Source organism: Mirounga leonina, unplaced genomic scaffold (genome assembly GCF_011800145.1).
Source record: "Mirounga leonina isolate KUSES-001 unplaced genomic scaffold, KU_Mleo_1.0 Mir_53, whole genome shotgun sequence".
NCBI classification, from domain to species: Eukaryota; Metazoa; Chordata; class Mammalia; order Carnivora; family Phocidae; genus Mirounga; species Mirounga leonina.
In genome coordinates, this window is record NW_023270807.1 from 37,111,446 (window position 1) to 37,125,425 (window position 13,980).

The window sequence follows — 13,980 nt, forward strand, 5'->3', positions numbered from 1 at the left end:
CCATTGGTGATTAACTCAATCCCCAGTCCTACCCCCTGCTGAGAGGTGGAAGATGGAAGGGCAGGGCTGAGAGTTCCTCTTATCTTCTAATCGCATGGTAGGTTCCTCTGGCAACTAGCCCCCATCCTGCAAGTGTCACCTCATTAGCATAACTTGGGTCTGGTTGAAAGGGGCTTCTAATGAATAACAAAAGATGCTCCTTTTGCCCCATCACTCATCAACATGCACACTCCATATTTATATTTAATGTAACAGAAGATTAGAATTGTAGAAAGAGTTTTAATTTCTCAAATGAGTGGAATAAGTAAATCAGTGTTTAAGTAATATTTTGGGGGAGTGAATGTAAGAGAAGAGAATTCAGATTTGAGTCCAACCACCATCTAATGATGACCTCCTTTTATTTCATTCCTTCACTACATATTTATTAAATGATAAATACTTGTGTTCCAGGCACTGTTTTTGTCCTTGGGATAGCAATGTATGCAACACAGACAAGGTTCTGACCCCCAAAGAGTTATCCAGTCTGAAGAGACAGGCAATATGCCCGATAGTCACAAACGCAGGAGGGGAGGAGGCTACTTCAGATCTAGACCAGGAGCTAGGGGTAGGATGAGAGACAATAGATCATTATCAGGGGAAAACCAAAATTTCAAAGTTGGAGAAATGGAGAAATGTATGTCCCATTAGCACAGGCTGGGCATTGAGAAACGAGCATGGTTCAAAATGGAAAATAGGTTCACTTTGGGACATATTGAATACGATGTGATAGCAACACAATTAATTCAGTAGGAAAAGAGGTAAAAACAAAAAATAAGAAAAAAAAATTGCCAGAACTTATGCACGAGCTTTTGTGAGGAAAAAAATATATATCTAAATTTTACCTTCAGTGAGTAAATTCTCTACTATGAAATAGGCAAACTGTGATATTAAATCTATTCTAATTTGCATTGTATCACAACTACAAGAAATTATTAAAACTTCCAAATCAAACTTTAGAATGAGCACATTTTATCTGTCCTATATGACTTGTTTTTTAATCAACCAAATGATCACCAGCAATGAGGACAGAAAAAGCCTGAATCAACAAACTGCAGCAACATATAGGAAACCATTTCAATAGTGAGTGGGTTTACCAGGTAGGTTTTATGATTAAACCAAAGCCATTGAAGTTGTGAAGGCTCCTTTCTTCCATATATTAAAATTAATTTTGTCCAGCGAGCTGACTATTGTAGGCAGGGAGAACCTGACAGTCAAGGAGAGCGTTTACTCCTAAACCATGTAAGATGTTCCTGCCCTCTATTTATGGCTGGCTCTTTTACTTCCGGTGCCTTTTTCTCATATCCCAAACAAAGAAATGTTGAATTCCATTTGGAATCTAGCAAATATCACCCAATTTTCATGCCTAGATTTGGCTGCTGAAACTTCCATTGTGCTGTTCTGGGAGATGAGACAAGATGGGCTGCATGTTAGAATTGTCTTTTATATGTGACTAAATAAACTAATGGTGAAGACAGAGCTCCTCCTTGCCACCTCCAGATGGTGTACATGCATGTGTGTTTCATTTAGTTTGCCCCTCTTGCTACATTCCTAATCTGTTTCTTGCATCATGAGCATCTTGCTGATAGCTGCATGTCTGGTGAATTCATCTTCACAATTATTTTTCAGGTAGGATTAGATTAACTTATAAGGTGACCAGCCATCTATCTACAGAATTTGAAAAATAATAATCTGTTCTTTAAATTGGGAAAGATAGACAGGTAGCATTATGGAAACATAATGGTCTGCCTCTTGTTTCCACATTAACTGGCATCCAGGGCACTTATCTGACTTGCTTTTTGGAGAAAACCCCATTTCCACAGCCACTTAGTCCTGCTTGAAGTCAATGTCACTTTAAAACCTAGACGCTGCTTGTGTAGAAACTTTAGAGTAGTGAATCCAAATATTCCTCATAATTGGTAAACAGAACCAGAAAAACATTTCATCTATTAACCATGCTAACATCTGCTCGAATTTTAGCCTGAAAGGTTGCCTCACTGGAGCCCAGGCAACTGCTGTCATCAGCTTCCAGCTAATTAATTTAAGGAGACAACTTGCAGTTAGTCACACAGTTTGCAATGGTGTTGGGATTTGGGTACATCTGCTCGATACAACCAAGACAGCCTCAAATTATTTACAGTCAAGAGTATGAGCAAGAAAAAACACACTTTTTAAATTATCAAGTGATGTTACATGGCTTAAAAACTAAGTGGTGCAAATATATAGCTAAAAATAACAATGGTCTTTGTCTTTAGGCAAAAACTATTTTTTTCCCAAGGACTCATGTTTGACATTATCAGAAAAATATAACAGTATTCACAATCCATATTTATAAGATTTTCAAAAACACTAGGGGCACCTGGGTGGCTCAGTCAGTTAAGCGTCCAACTCCTGGTTTCAGCTCCAGTCCTGATCTCAGGGTCCTGAGTTTGAGCTCTATGTCCTGCATGGAGCCTGCTTAAGATTCTCTCTCTCCCTCTGCTCCTCCCCACACCCCACTCACGCTCGCTGTCTCTGTCTCTCTCCCTCTAAAAAAACATTAATCAACAAGTAGTTATGTCATCAGGCACAAGGTTCCATGCTGTGCTGATGTTACAAAGACATTTAATCTTCTAAATTAAGTCAAGAATGACAAATAGGTTTCAAAACTCATGTTAACTCAAATCCATTGGTAGTGGCTTCTGGAACACTGTATTTTTAGAGAATTCCATGGTTGCTTCTTGGCTCAGTCAGAATGAGCAATGGTAACCAAAGAGTCAGAAAAGTCCTAGAATATTCCTGGGTGCCATAAAACCACCTCTGGACTTCTGATACAGCATATATGTCATGTGAAGTTTCTCAGTGATAACTTAATAGGGCAGCATTATATTGATGAAAGGTTTATGAATTTTATTGAGTATCTATTATGAGTCAAGTATTCAGCTAGGTTCTGGAAATGAAATACACACACACACACACAAATATACTATATACTATATACTATATATACTAGGTTTCACATTCAGTGGTTCACACACTGCTCCTTTCAGTGGGTTGGGAATACTCCCCTGATTTTGGAGTAATGACATTACATCATGTGAGGTGAAAACTAGTATATATATTTGACAAGCAACTGCCACCAATTTCCTTAAACCTTCAAAAAACATGAATTAAACCATTTCATGACATTAAAAATGTGTGCAAGTTGCTTTGGCTACAGATCCAATCAATGAGTTTGTAGACAAGAACATTAGAAACAATTAAGGTAGTGAAACTCAAATTGTATAGTTGTATGCTAACTTTGAAAGGTTAAGAAGTCTGATCATTTATTCTGATCTGAATTAATTTAAAATACTTTCTTATTTTTTCTTGCATAATCATGGAAATTACTATATCACTTCAAAGGACCAACTTGGCTGTAATATTTTCTGGACTGAATTTTTCTACACTAGACTTTAAGTATCACTAAAATCATGTTTTAGACTGTTTTTCAAGGAGATTTATAATATATGACACCTATTAATATGACCTTGGTTTATAATAGTTATTCTTATTTGTCAGTACTACAGAAATCAGTGCCTAAAGTTGAATGGAACTCTGTAACTCAAAAATTGGGCCAACTAGACAGGAAATGATAAGTTGTATTGGCTCTTTCAGGATTATCAAAATTATTTTTTATATTTGTTCTTATTAATCAGAGAATTTTGGGAACTTAGATAAGTTTTTGCATTCAAACGATTAACAAAACAGGAAATAATTAAGATAAAATAGTTTATGATTAGATTATAGACATGTTCATAAAAAGATATAAACCACAGATGTAGACCATTTAAAAATTGATAGCAGAATTAACTTTTTTAAAAATAGAGTTTTTATAAGCATTAAACAACGCAAAAAGCAAAATGAAACTGAAATAAACTTGATTATTAATGTGTAGAGAATGTTGACATTATTTTACCAAAGCTGTGAATTATTTGAAGATATTAATTTTCTTATTGTCACTTATGCAACTTCCACTGAACCTAACATAGGCTCTCAAAAACCTAAATTAAGAAACTAACACTAAAGAATCAATAAAAAAAAGAATATCAGGTTACAGGTAGTATAATAAGTTAAGTAAAAAAAAATGTTATCTTTTCTTTCCTAAATCATTTGAGAGATGCAACAAAAGATGAAGAAGAATGACAAGAAAAGCTAGAAATGTTTATTATACAGTTCAAAATATAGTTCTCATTGAGTGATGTCCATAATAATAATAATGATGAATTATCAGAGGTCCTGTTCTTGATGGAAATATTCTGATTTTTAATGCTTATTAAAAACACTTATTTAGGTGTTGAGCATTCAATCTAGTTTATCTTACAGACCTTACATTTTTATAAATAATAAAAGCCTATACATTTATAACCACTTTAACAGAAATATACAAACTCTGTTTGCAATAGTTTTTTAAAATTAAGTACACGCTTTAAAATTTTTTCGCTAAAGTCTTTTTTTGTTATTTTAAGTCCTATTTATCACATTGTGCACCAGTAATGTTCTTGGAAAATGTATCTAATGGAATTTTAAGGTAACGATCCATTCTAGAAAGTTAGAAAATGTTCTGCTATATCTATAATTGTCTTTTAAGTGTAAAGTAGCTAACATGCTATTCAGAAGCCACATGTAATGTACAGAATTGAAGTATATGTTTATTGGGGAAAAAATCTATCAGTCTATCAGTGAGATACTTTTCATCATTGGGCTTATCAATCAAATCTAAAATTATGTTTATACTGGTTATATAGTTTTATTTATATTTTAGACACTTAAGTGGTAGCCTAATTCCCTTATAATAAAAAGTATTTATCAAATCTTCCTAGTAGATGGTTGGCACAGGTGGCTACAATTATTCTTCCCATTCCTGCATCAAGCCTCTCTTCAATGTGACTCTGTTAGTCCTCCAGCTAAGAGGCAGACTCTGTTTCCTCACCTGTGGCGTTTGAGTGGGCCTTGTGTCTTGTTTTAACCAACAGAATGTGGCAGAAGATCCATCGTGGGAGTTCTTGAGCCTAGGCCTCAGGAAGCACTGTGACCTCTGCTTTCTCTCTTTAGAATGCGACTGTTCCCATGTGAAGAAGCCCAGTCTAACCTTCTTACGGAAGGAGAAACCACATACAGTGGCCCGGCTGTCAGCCAACACCAACTGCCAAGCATATGACTGGAGCCATTCTAGCCCATTCAGCCCCCGTTGAGTGGCTAGATGGCTGCCAAGTGACTCCAGCGGAGACGAGCGGTACCACCCAGTTGAGCCCCGCCTAAAGCAATAACCCAAAGAAATAGAAGTAAATAAAATGGTTGCTGTTTTAAGCCACTCAATAGTAGGGTGATTTGCTAAGCAGAAAGAGAAAACTGACAAAATTGGGCACTCAGAGTGGAGTACTATCATAGAAAAAATCTAAAATGTGGCATTAGCAAGAGAGGCATTGGTGGAAACTGGAGATACAAGAAGAGGCTGCTATAGGTAGTGCAAAAAAGAGTGACTTATATAGTGCAGAGACTTTGACAAAACTGTCACCTGGAGTAATCTGGAAGACAGCCAATGTGATTAACTCACTATGGTTAAAATGGCCCTTCTCCTCAAACTCAGCTGTAGATTCAATTCATTCTCAGTCCAAATTCTAGTAGGCTTTTTTTCAGAAATTGGCAAACTAATTCTAAAATGTGTATGGAAAGGCAAAAGAACTAGAATACCAATTATTTTTTTAAAAGAAGGACAAGAGTGGACGACCTCAAGAAATACTACACAACTGCACTAGTCAAGATTGTATGCTAATGAAATAATTATAGACATTTAGGTAAATGGAGCTAGAGAGCCAAGAAATAGATCCACACTTCTAAGGGCACCTTATTTTGATGGATTCTAAGGTAATTCAGAGGTAAAATGATGGTCTTTTCAACAAAGCATGCGGTAAAAGCTGGAGATTTGATAGATGATAGATAGAGATAATTATCCTTACCATTACCTCATGCCATGCACAAAAATTAAGTCAAAATGGATCATGGACCTAATTGTAAAAGCTTAAATTATAAAACTTCTGGAGGAAAACATGGGAGGAAATATTTGTGACATTGGGTCAGGGAAAGTTGTCTTCAATAGGAAAAAATCATGAAACATACAGAAACTGATAAAATGGATTTCATCAAACAACTTTTGTTCTTTCAGGGACAGTTAAGAAAATGGAAAGACAAGCCATGGACTGGGAAGAAATATTTGCAGAACACTTATCTAACAAAAAGCTGGCATGCAGAGTACAAAGAACTCTGTACCACAATAATAAAAAGAAAATAGCCCAGTTTCTTAAAATGGGAAGATTATTTGAACACACATTTTAAACTAGAAAATTTATAAACAGTAACCCATAAAGAGATGTTCAATACCACCAGTAATCTGGGAAGTCCAAAGTAAAACCAATACATACCCACCAGAATGTCCACAATTAAAAAGGCCAACATGACCAAGAGTTAACAAGTATGTGAGCAACTACAACTCTCACAATTTTTGAAGGGATTGAAAAAAAGAGAGAAAGGGTTGCTTGGAAAAGCAGTTTGCCAGTTTCTTATGAAGGTAAATCTACCCTTGCCATTGACCCACTCCTAGGTGTGTAATCAAGAGAAATCAAAACATATATTCATGTAGACTTATATGCAAATATTCATAAAAGCTTTGTTTAAAATAGCCAAAACTTAGGGGCGCCTGGGTGGCTCAGTTGGTTGAGTGACTGCCTTCGGCTCAGGTCGTGATCCTGGAGTCCCGGGATTGAGTCCCGCATCGGGCTCCCTGCTTGGCAGGGAGTCTGCTTCTCCCTCTGACCCTCCCCCCCTCTCATGTGCTCTCGCTCTCTCTCTCTCTCTCTCTCTCTCATTCTCTCTCTCAAATAAATAAATGGATGAGGTCTTTAAAAAAATAAAATAAATAAAATAAAAAAATAAAATAAAATAAAATAGCCAAAACTTAGCCAAATGTACATTGACTAGTGAATAGATAAACAAATCCTGGCGTATCTATGCTATGGAAAATTAGCACTAGAAAGGAATGTACTAGGGGCACCTGGGTGGCTCAGTCATTCAGCATCTGCCTTTGGCTCAGGTCATGGTCCCAGGGTACTGGGATCGAGCCCCACATCGAGCTTCCTGCTTGGCAGGAAGCCTGCTTCTCCCTCTCTTACTCCCCCTGCTTGTGTTCCTGCTCGCTATCTCTCTCTCTTTCAAATAAATTTTAAAAAAATCTTAAAAGAAAGGAATGTACTATTGATATTTGCAACAAAGTAGTTACTTTTTAAGTGTGATAAGTATAAGTATTATAATATGCCAGAAACAAAAGACTATAATGTATGATAATATTTAGATGAAATCTAGAAAAGACAAAACTGCAGTAACAGAAAGTAGGTCAGTGGCTGCTTAAGCCCAGGGGTTGGGAGAGGGGACTGGATGCAAAGAAACATAGGAATACTTTTTTGTGGTAATGAAAATGGTCTATATGCTGATTGTAGTGGTAGTTACCTGACTATTTACAGTTGCCAAAACTCAACAAGGTGTGCCTTGAAATGAGTGAATTTTATTGTACTTAAATCATACCTTAATAAAGTTGGGTGAAAAAGGGAGAAGGAAGAAAGAGAAAAGGAAGGAAGGGAGGGAGGGAGGGAGAGAAGGGAGAAAAGAAAGAAAAGAAATGGGTAATGGTGGACAGTCATTACTTTGGATGATAATAAAGAGGAAGATCAAATTTAAAAGGAGGCAAAAGTATTGCTTTTGGTGGTTTAATCCAATAAAGTCACATTATATGGACAAAAGAAAAAAATGCATGTTGATCTGTCTTGGAAGATGCACTTTATCTGAATATTAGTAATACGTCTCACTTTTTCAATTAATTCTATTCCATTTCACTTTTCCTAACCCTTACCTCTGACCCATATTTACCTAATTGTTACTGTATGAACTCCAACGTCCTGCGAAACCAAAAAGGAAACCAACACCAGAATCCAACTGACATATAGCAGATACGCAGACTGTAAGTACCACGCCAGACTAAAAGCTATCCGTACTCTAGAATTTTCAGATGAAGTCCAAAATATAGATATGGCTTAAGTGAAATACAGTAAGTAAAATGGTACCCAATTTCTAAAAAAGATGTTTCTTGGAAGACTTTCCTGTCAGAATGATCACAGTATGACTTTTGCTCTGAAGACAATGAAACTTCTGTCAGACTAAGAAATAATCTTCAGAATAATACTTCTAAAAAATTAGATCTCTGACATCTGGTCTGAGGCTCAACTCAGACTCTAACAAGGGAAGGGTCCTGGGCTTTCCCAGTAGAGGCCATGCAGGGAGAAGTAGGAGGGGAGGAAGTAACAGGGAAGGGAGAGACTGGGTCTGCAGGTCATCACAATGACTTTAAAGATGTTTTAGCAAATATGGATGCAGAGGATGCTGGGCCGAGGATGACTGGTCAGAGCTCAGGCTCGCAGACACAGGGTGATACTGGGCAAAATTCATGGCCCCAAAAGTCAAGGTCGATTAATGGAAGGATCCAGATGGAGGGGCAAGGACCAAAGCCAGAACCTGCAAAATAATCAAACTCAAACTTCATTACCAGAGCTGGTGGTAAAAAAGGCAGTGGCGGTCATGGCCTTTGCAAGTGATGGATGTGGGCTGAGCAGTCAGTAAGCTAAGGCTAATGACCTAGAAACCAGAGGAGCCGGGCACCCCAAGCAGCACCATCCAGTGGAGCAGGAAGAACATTGCTTCCCTGTGGATTGATAACGCTTGCGAGGGACTTCATCCTCCTAATCAAGCTCCTCAAGACTTGAGTCACAGTCTTGTGAAGTCAAAGAGAACAAACAAACAGACTTAGAGTCAGTCTTTGCACTAAAGAATGCCCAGGAACCAGACCTTAAATTACATAGGGATGCAATGAACCCAGAAAGAAGTTGGAAATGTGAAAATTTAATATCCTGTCTAATAAATATATCGCCTTAATGTTTACATTACAAGAATCCCTAACTACATTTTCTTTTATGTATGACTTTCCTTTTCCTTTTTAAAAAAATTTTATGGTGGTGAGAGCACGGGACGTGAGGTCTGTCCTCTTCACAGACTTTTGAGTGCACGATACAATCTTGTTTACTCTAGGCACAATGCTGTACAGCGGATCTCTAGATTAAAGCTGGAAACATTACATTTTTATACATGTGTATCAGAGAAATACATTCAGTTTTTAATTAATTAGAGACTGTTATTATGCTCTATGATGTTAACATTATGATAATCCCTGACTAAATCAAAGTACTGAAAACATATTTGAGAGACAGATACATAAATACATATATCGATGTATAGAAAGATACGTAGATAAATAGGTATTGATAAATAAGCATACATAGGCGTTCTTTTCATTCCTTAGGGATTGCTAGTGATTTTGCTTTTGGAATTATTTATACATATATATGTATATAATTCTTATATATTAAATTATATACAATGTCATATAATTTAACATATAAGCATTTTTTATAGCAATGCAGAAAAAGAGTGGGAATGATACCTGAGTAGAACTTGAATTTCCTCAAAGGGGGTACTTGGCATCACTAGTGATCCAGCTGCCCAGATGGTAAAGAGCAGTGAACTGTCACTTTTCATTTCTAGTCAAAGTACCAGGCAGCCGCAGGACTGCCCAGCATCTTTTCTTCACCCTATTCTTAGTGCCTGCCAAAAGAAGCACAATGCCGAAAGGAGAGAGAAAACATTTTAACTCAAACCCATGCCATCGAGAGTTACTGTGTGCCTAAAACATCAAATTGCTTTTCATGTTATTTGCAAAGACCGAATTAAAACCGAGAAAAGCAAAACGTGTGTTGTTAGAATCCTATGAATTTGAAAGACACAAAGAACATAGTTGTCCTTGCTCAAAGGAAACAAGACACTGAGGAATGAGCAATGGCATCTCTCGACACACATAATGTAGCCAGTCAAGGGTCTTCTAAAAGAAAACATGCAGAATATCCCCATCCTCTGGGGAACAGCAGAAGTAAAATGCACAGCAGACTTGTAATGAAACAGTACTGCTTTTTTTTTTTTTTAATTTCAGTTGCTTCGGAGTCATGTACATTTTTATCTATTACAAACCAGGGCCATTTTAAACAGAAAATTCACTATGTTGAAAATCTGCATAAACAGGTGGAAAAGTCCCTATTTTGCAGCTAGAAGGGAGAAATGGCTTAAAAAATAAGAATTTTTCTAGCTACAGGAACTCTGGACTGATACTACTACCAACACATCCAGTGGGTAAACCTTAGTCATAAATAGCATGAAGATTCTTCTTTTTTGCAAGACCTCATTACCCAGGCACTTCATTTACTTCTCCATCTCTCCTAATAGACTCCTTGAGAGCAGGGAAAGCAATGTAGGTACTTTTATATCCTGAGTGCCCGGCACAATGTTTGACCACAAATAGCAGGTGTATGGTAAAATTTCAATAACATAATATGTTAATTATTTGTTATTCCAGTGCACACTGATCCATGGTCATTGGAAAGAAGCTGTAACTCAGCAACCTATTTTTGTTACTTTTAGTGAAGCGTGAAAAAGTTTTGTTTAAGAAGGGAGATTGAAACTAATGGTTCTTTAATGTGATTACACATTCCATTTTAATCACAGACACTTTCTCCTTCATTAGCATGTATAATAGTATAGTTTAAATCAATGGATCCAGGCATAACATTGTTCTTGAGACCCCAGTAATGACCAAAGTAGTTTTGAATCAGGATATGGCTCCTCACGGAAGAGGGAGTCAATAGGCAGACGTGGTAACTCCTATGAAGGGAAGGGTCCTGTTAACTCATTGGTGTTTCCTTAATGCCTAACTTAACGCTTGGCAAATAGTGGGGGATCAATGTATCTGCGGGAAATACCACACAGTACACTTTATTTGCCAGGGAAACAAAAACGGACTGGAAAGTTTTCCACATAGGTCACTGGCCTAACTCCCTGTAGAAATGATGACTTACTGGGGGTAAGCTGTTAGGTCCTAGAGAGCAAGGCACATGCCTTATACATTTTTGCATCTCTGGCAAATAGGGCAGTGCTTGGCACATGGAGCTACTCGAGTACTTAGAGAATTAATCTATGAGTGACTGTTCCAGATGAAATGAAAGCGTAGTGTGGTATTCTTTTCTCTCTTGATGGCCAGGCTGTTTTTGCTGCTATTCAAGTGTGTGAGCAAGAGAAAACATATATTTTCTTTTTTTAAAATATTTTATTTACTTACTTGAGAGAGATAGGGATAGTGAGAGAGAGAGACAGCAGGAGTGGAAAGGAGGGGGAGAAGCAGACTTCCCGCTGAGCAGGGAGCCCGATGCGGGGCTCAATCCCAGGACCCTGAGATCATGACCTGAGCCGAAGGCAGACGCTTAACGGACTGAGCCACTTAGGTGCCCCTAGACAACATATATTTTCTAGTTCACTCTCTTTTTTATTTTGCTGGTCTCTTTTATTCCTTGATAGTACTACTGTGTGTTATTTAGAACTGGAAATTTTGTGCATAAAAGCATCCAACAAAAAACCCCCCAATTCAAAGGTGTTGTGACCTTACAATTATATCACCTAGTATTTATTCCAAGGATATGTGTTGTGATGGTTGTGAGATGCCACAGACCTTGAAAGTCAAGAGGGCCAATTAAAGTAGAATAAATTGAATGAAATGGAATAAAAAGAAACCTGGATTTTCCCCAGTAGTTCTTACTCTTCACTTTCTGAGGCTTTATGTTTAGAAAACAGATAAAGTATATTTGCCCCCATTTCAGAGCTCTGACTTAGAGAGGTCACAGTGATTTGATCAAAGCGACTTGGTTGATTAAGGTTGAAGGGAGACTGAACTGATTGCCAGTGTCTGTCTCTTTACTGTGCCTCAATGTCTGAGATCACAAATAAAGATAGTAAGTATTTCACTGGGTGCTCGTGAGAAACAAGAGACAAACCAGAGCCAAGATTCTGGTCACAAGTTCACTTGTGACTGTCTGTCTCTTTCTTTCAAAGTGTAGATGTAATGGCCAGTCATATGACATGTGTAGTCCTAAAAATTGGTTGTTCTCACTGTTTGCAGGTAATGTAATGGCCAGTCATATGACATGTTTAGTCCTAAAAATTGGTTGTTCTCACTGTTTGCAGGTAATGACCCATGACAGAACCGAGGTCATTCTCGAATGATTGCTCACAGCTGTGGTCTACACAGCTTGGATAATACCAGCTCAACAGGTTTTAAAGTCCAGAGAATGAGTACCTTTTGTAGCCAAATGACAAATCTGTCAGAGTGAGCTCTTTTTTTTCTCAATACATTACCCTGAGCAACATCTGACTGTTGGAAATGTGGGTCCCTACGGGAGCCAGGAAGCCAAAATAAGACTCACCTGGTGCCGAATGCTTGTTTCCGAAGAGTTGAGAGAATGTGAATGCTTGCCTGTATTGATTTGGCTGTTATCCTCACAGGTTGAATTTATTAATAAAGTTGGGGTCAGTGGCTGTAAAAGCAATTCTGTGTGAAGTCTATTTGTAATATCCCAAAGATGGCACTTGGAAAGAAACAAGTATTCCAATCAAAATTAAGGTATCGTTGGTATATAGATACAGATATTATAGATATATAGGTTATAGATGTAGATCAAGTCGCTAATCTTGTAACCATTTGAGTTTTTCTCCTGGACTATTATTTTTTAGTGTCTCCGTTTTAGTGCCCCCAAAATTAGTTTTTGTACTGCCTATTTATCAAGATGTGTTTTTTTCTTATTTTTCTACTTTTTTATTTAAAAAATTTACCAAAGGAGTTTTATGCACATGGTTTTTTTTTTTAAGATTTTATTTATTTATTTGACAGAGAGACACACAGAGAGAGGGAACACAAGCAGGGGGAGTGGGAGAGGGAGAAGCAGGCTTCCCACCGAGCAGGGAGCCCGATGCAGGGCTCGATCCCAGCACGCTGGAATCATGACCTGAGCCGAAGGCAGACACTTAACGACTGAGCCACCCAGGCACCCCTATGCCCATGGTTTTTAAGCAAATATTGCTAAAAGGAACACAAGACCACTACCCCCATCCTATCACTCTCCTCCCCCCGACCCCAACTTCAGTCCTATTCCCACGAAGCTTCTACTTTCAACTCTCTTCGCTGTTTCTTCCAGCACACCTGCAACCATCAGAGGTTCTAATCACGTCTGCCGATGGTGTCAACGTCCAACAAAGACAACACTTAGTCTACACTTTGGACATAAGCTAGTCCAACTACATACTCAGGCTGCTATGAATATTCTGGGCTCCTGTATGTTTCCACAGAACCTTCAAGTGGGAAAAATATGTTTCATTTCTCTTGTGCTGAAGTATGTTGTCAGGATGGCAGCCATCGGGCCTACCAAAATATACAGCTTGGAACTCAGCCTTCTGATAATTTCAAGTTTGGGGCTTATTCACTCCAACAGAGAAATGTGAAGAGACAGAACAGGGAGAGAAGCCGAGACTCTGCTGTCATCCTGCTGTTGGATCCTAAGCCATGATCGTACCAGGGTAGAGGGAATGCTCCCCCAGTCATGCAGCATAAAGTCCTAGAGCCCAAACCAGACATTCAGCACTGCTAGATTTCTTTGTGCTGCTTCAGGTTGTAAAGGACAAGGGAGACTCCCCCTAACCCAGACACACACACACACACACACACACACACGTATCACTATTATTTATAGATGTTTACCCAAAAAAGGTCAACTCAGATGGTCTGGTGTGTGTGCTGTCTATTCACTCAAATCTAATTGCTCACCATATGCCTTAAAGCAGTGTTACCTATCACTCTAAATGACATACTAGCTTTTTAGATCTTTCACTCTCCCAATATTATAGTCCTATATAAGCCCTAGAATTTCAGAATGAGGACAATCTGAGTGAAAA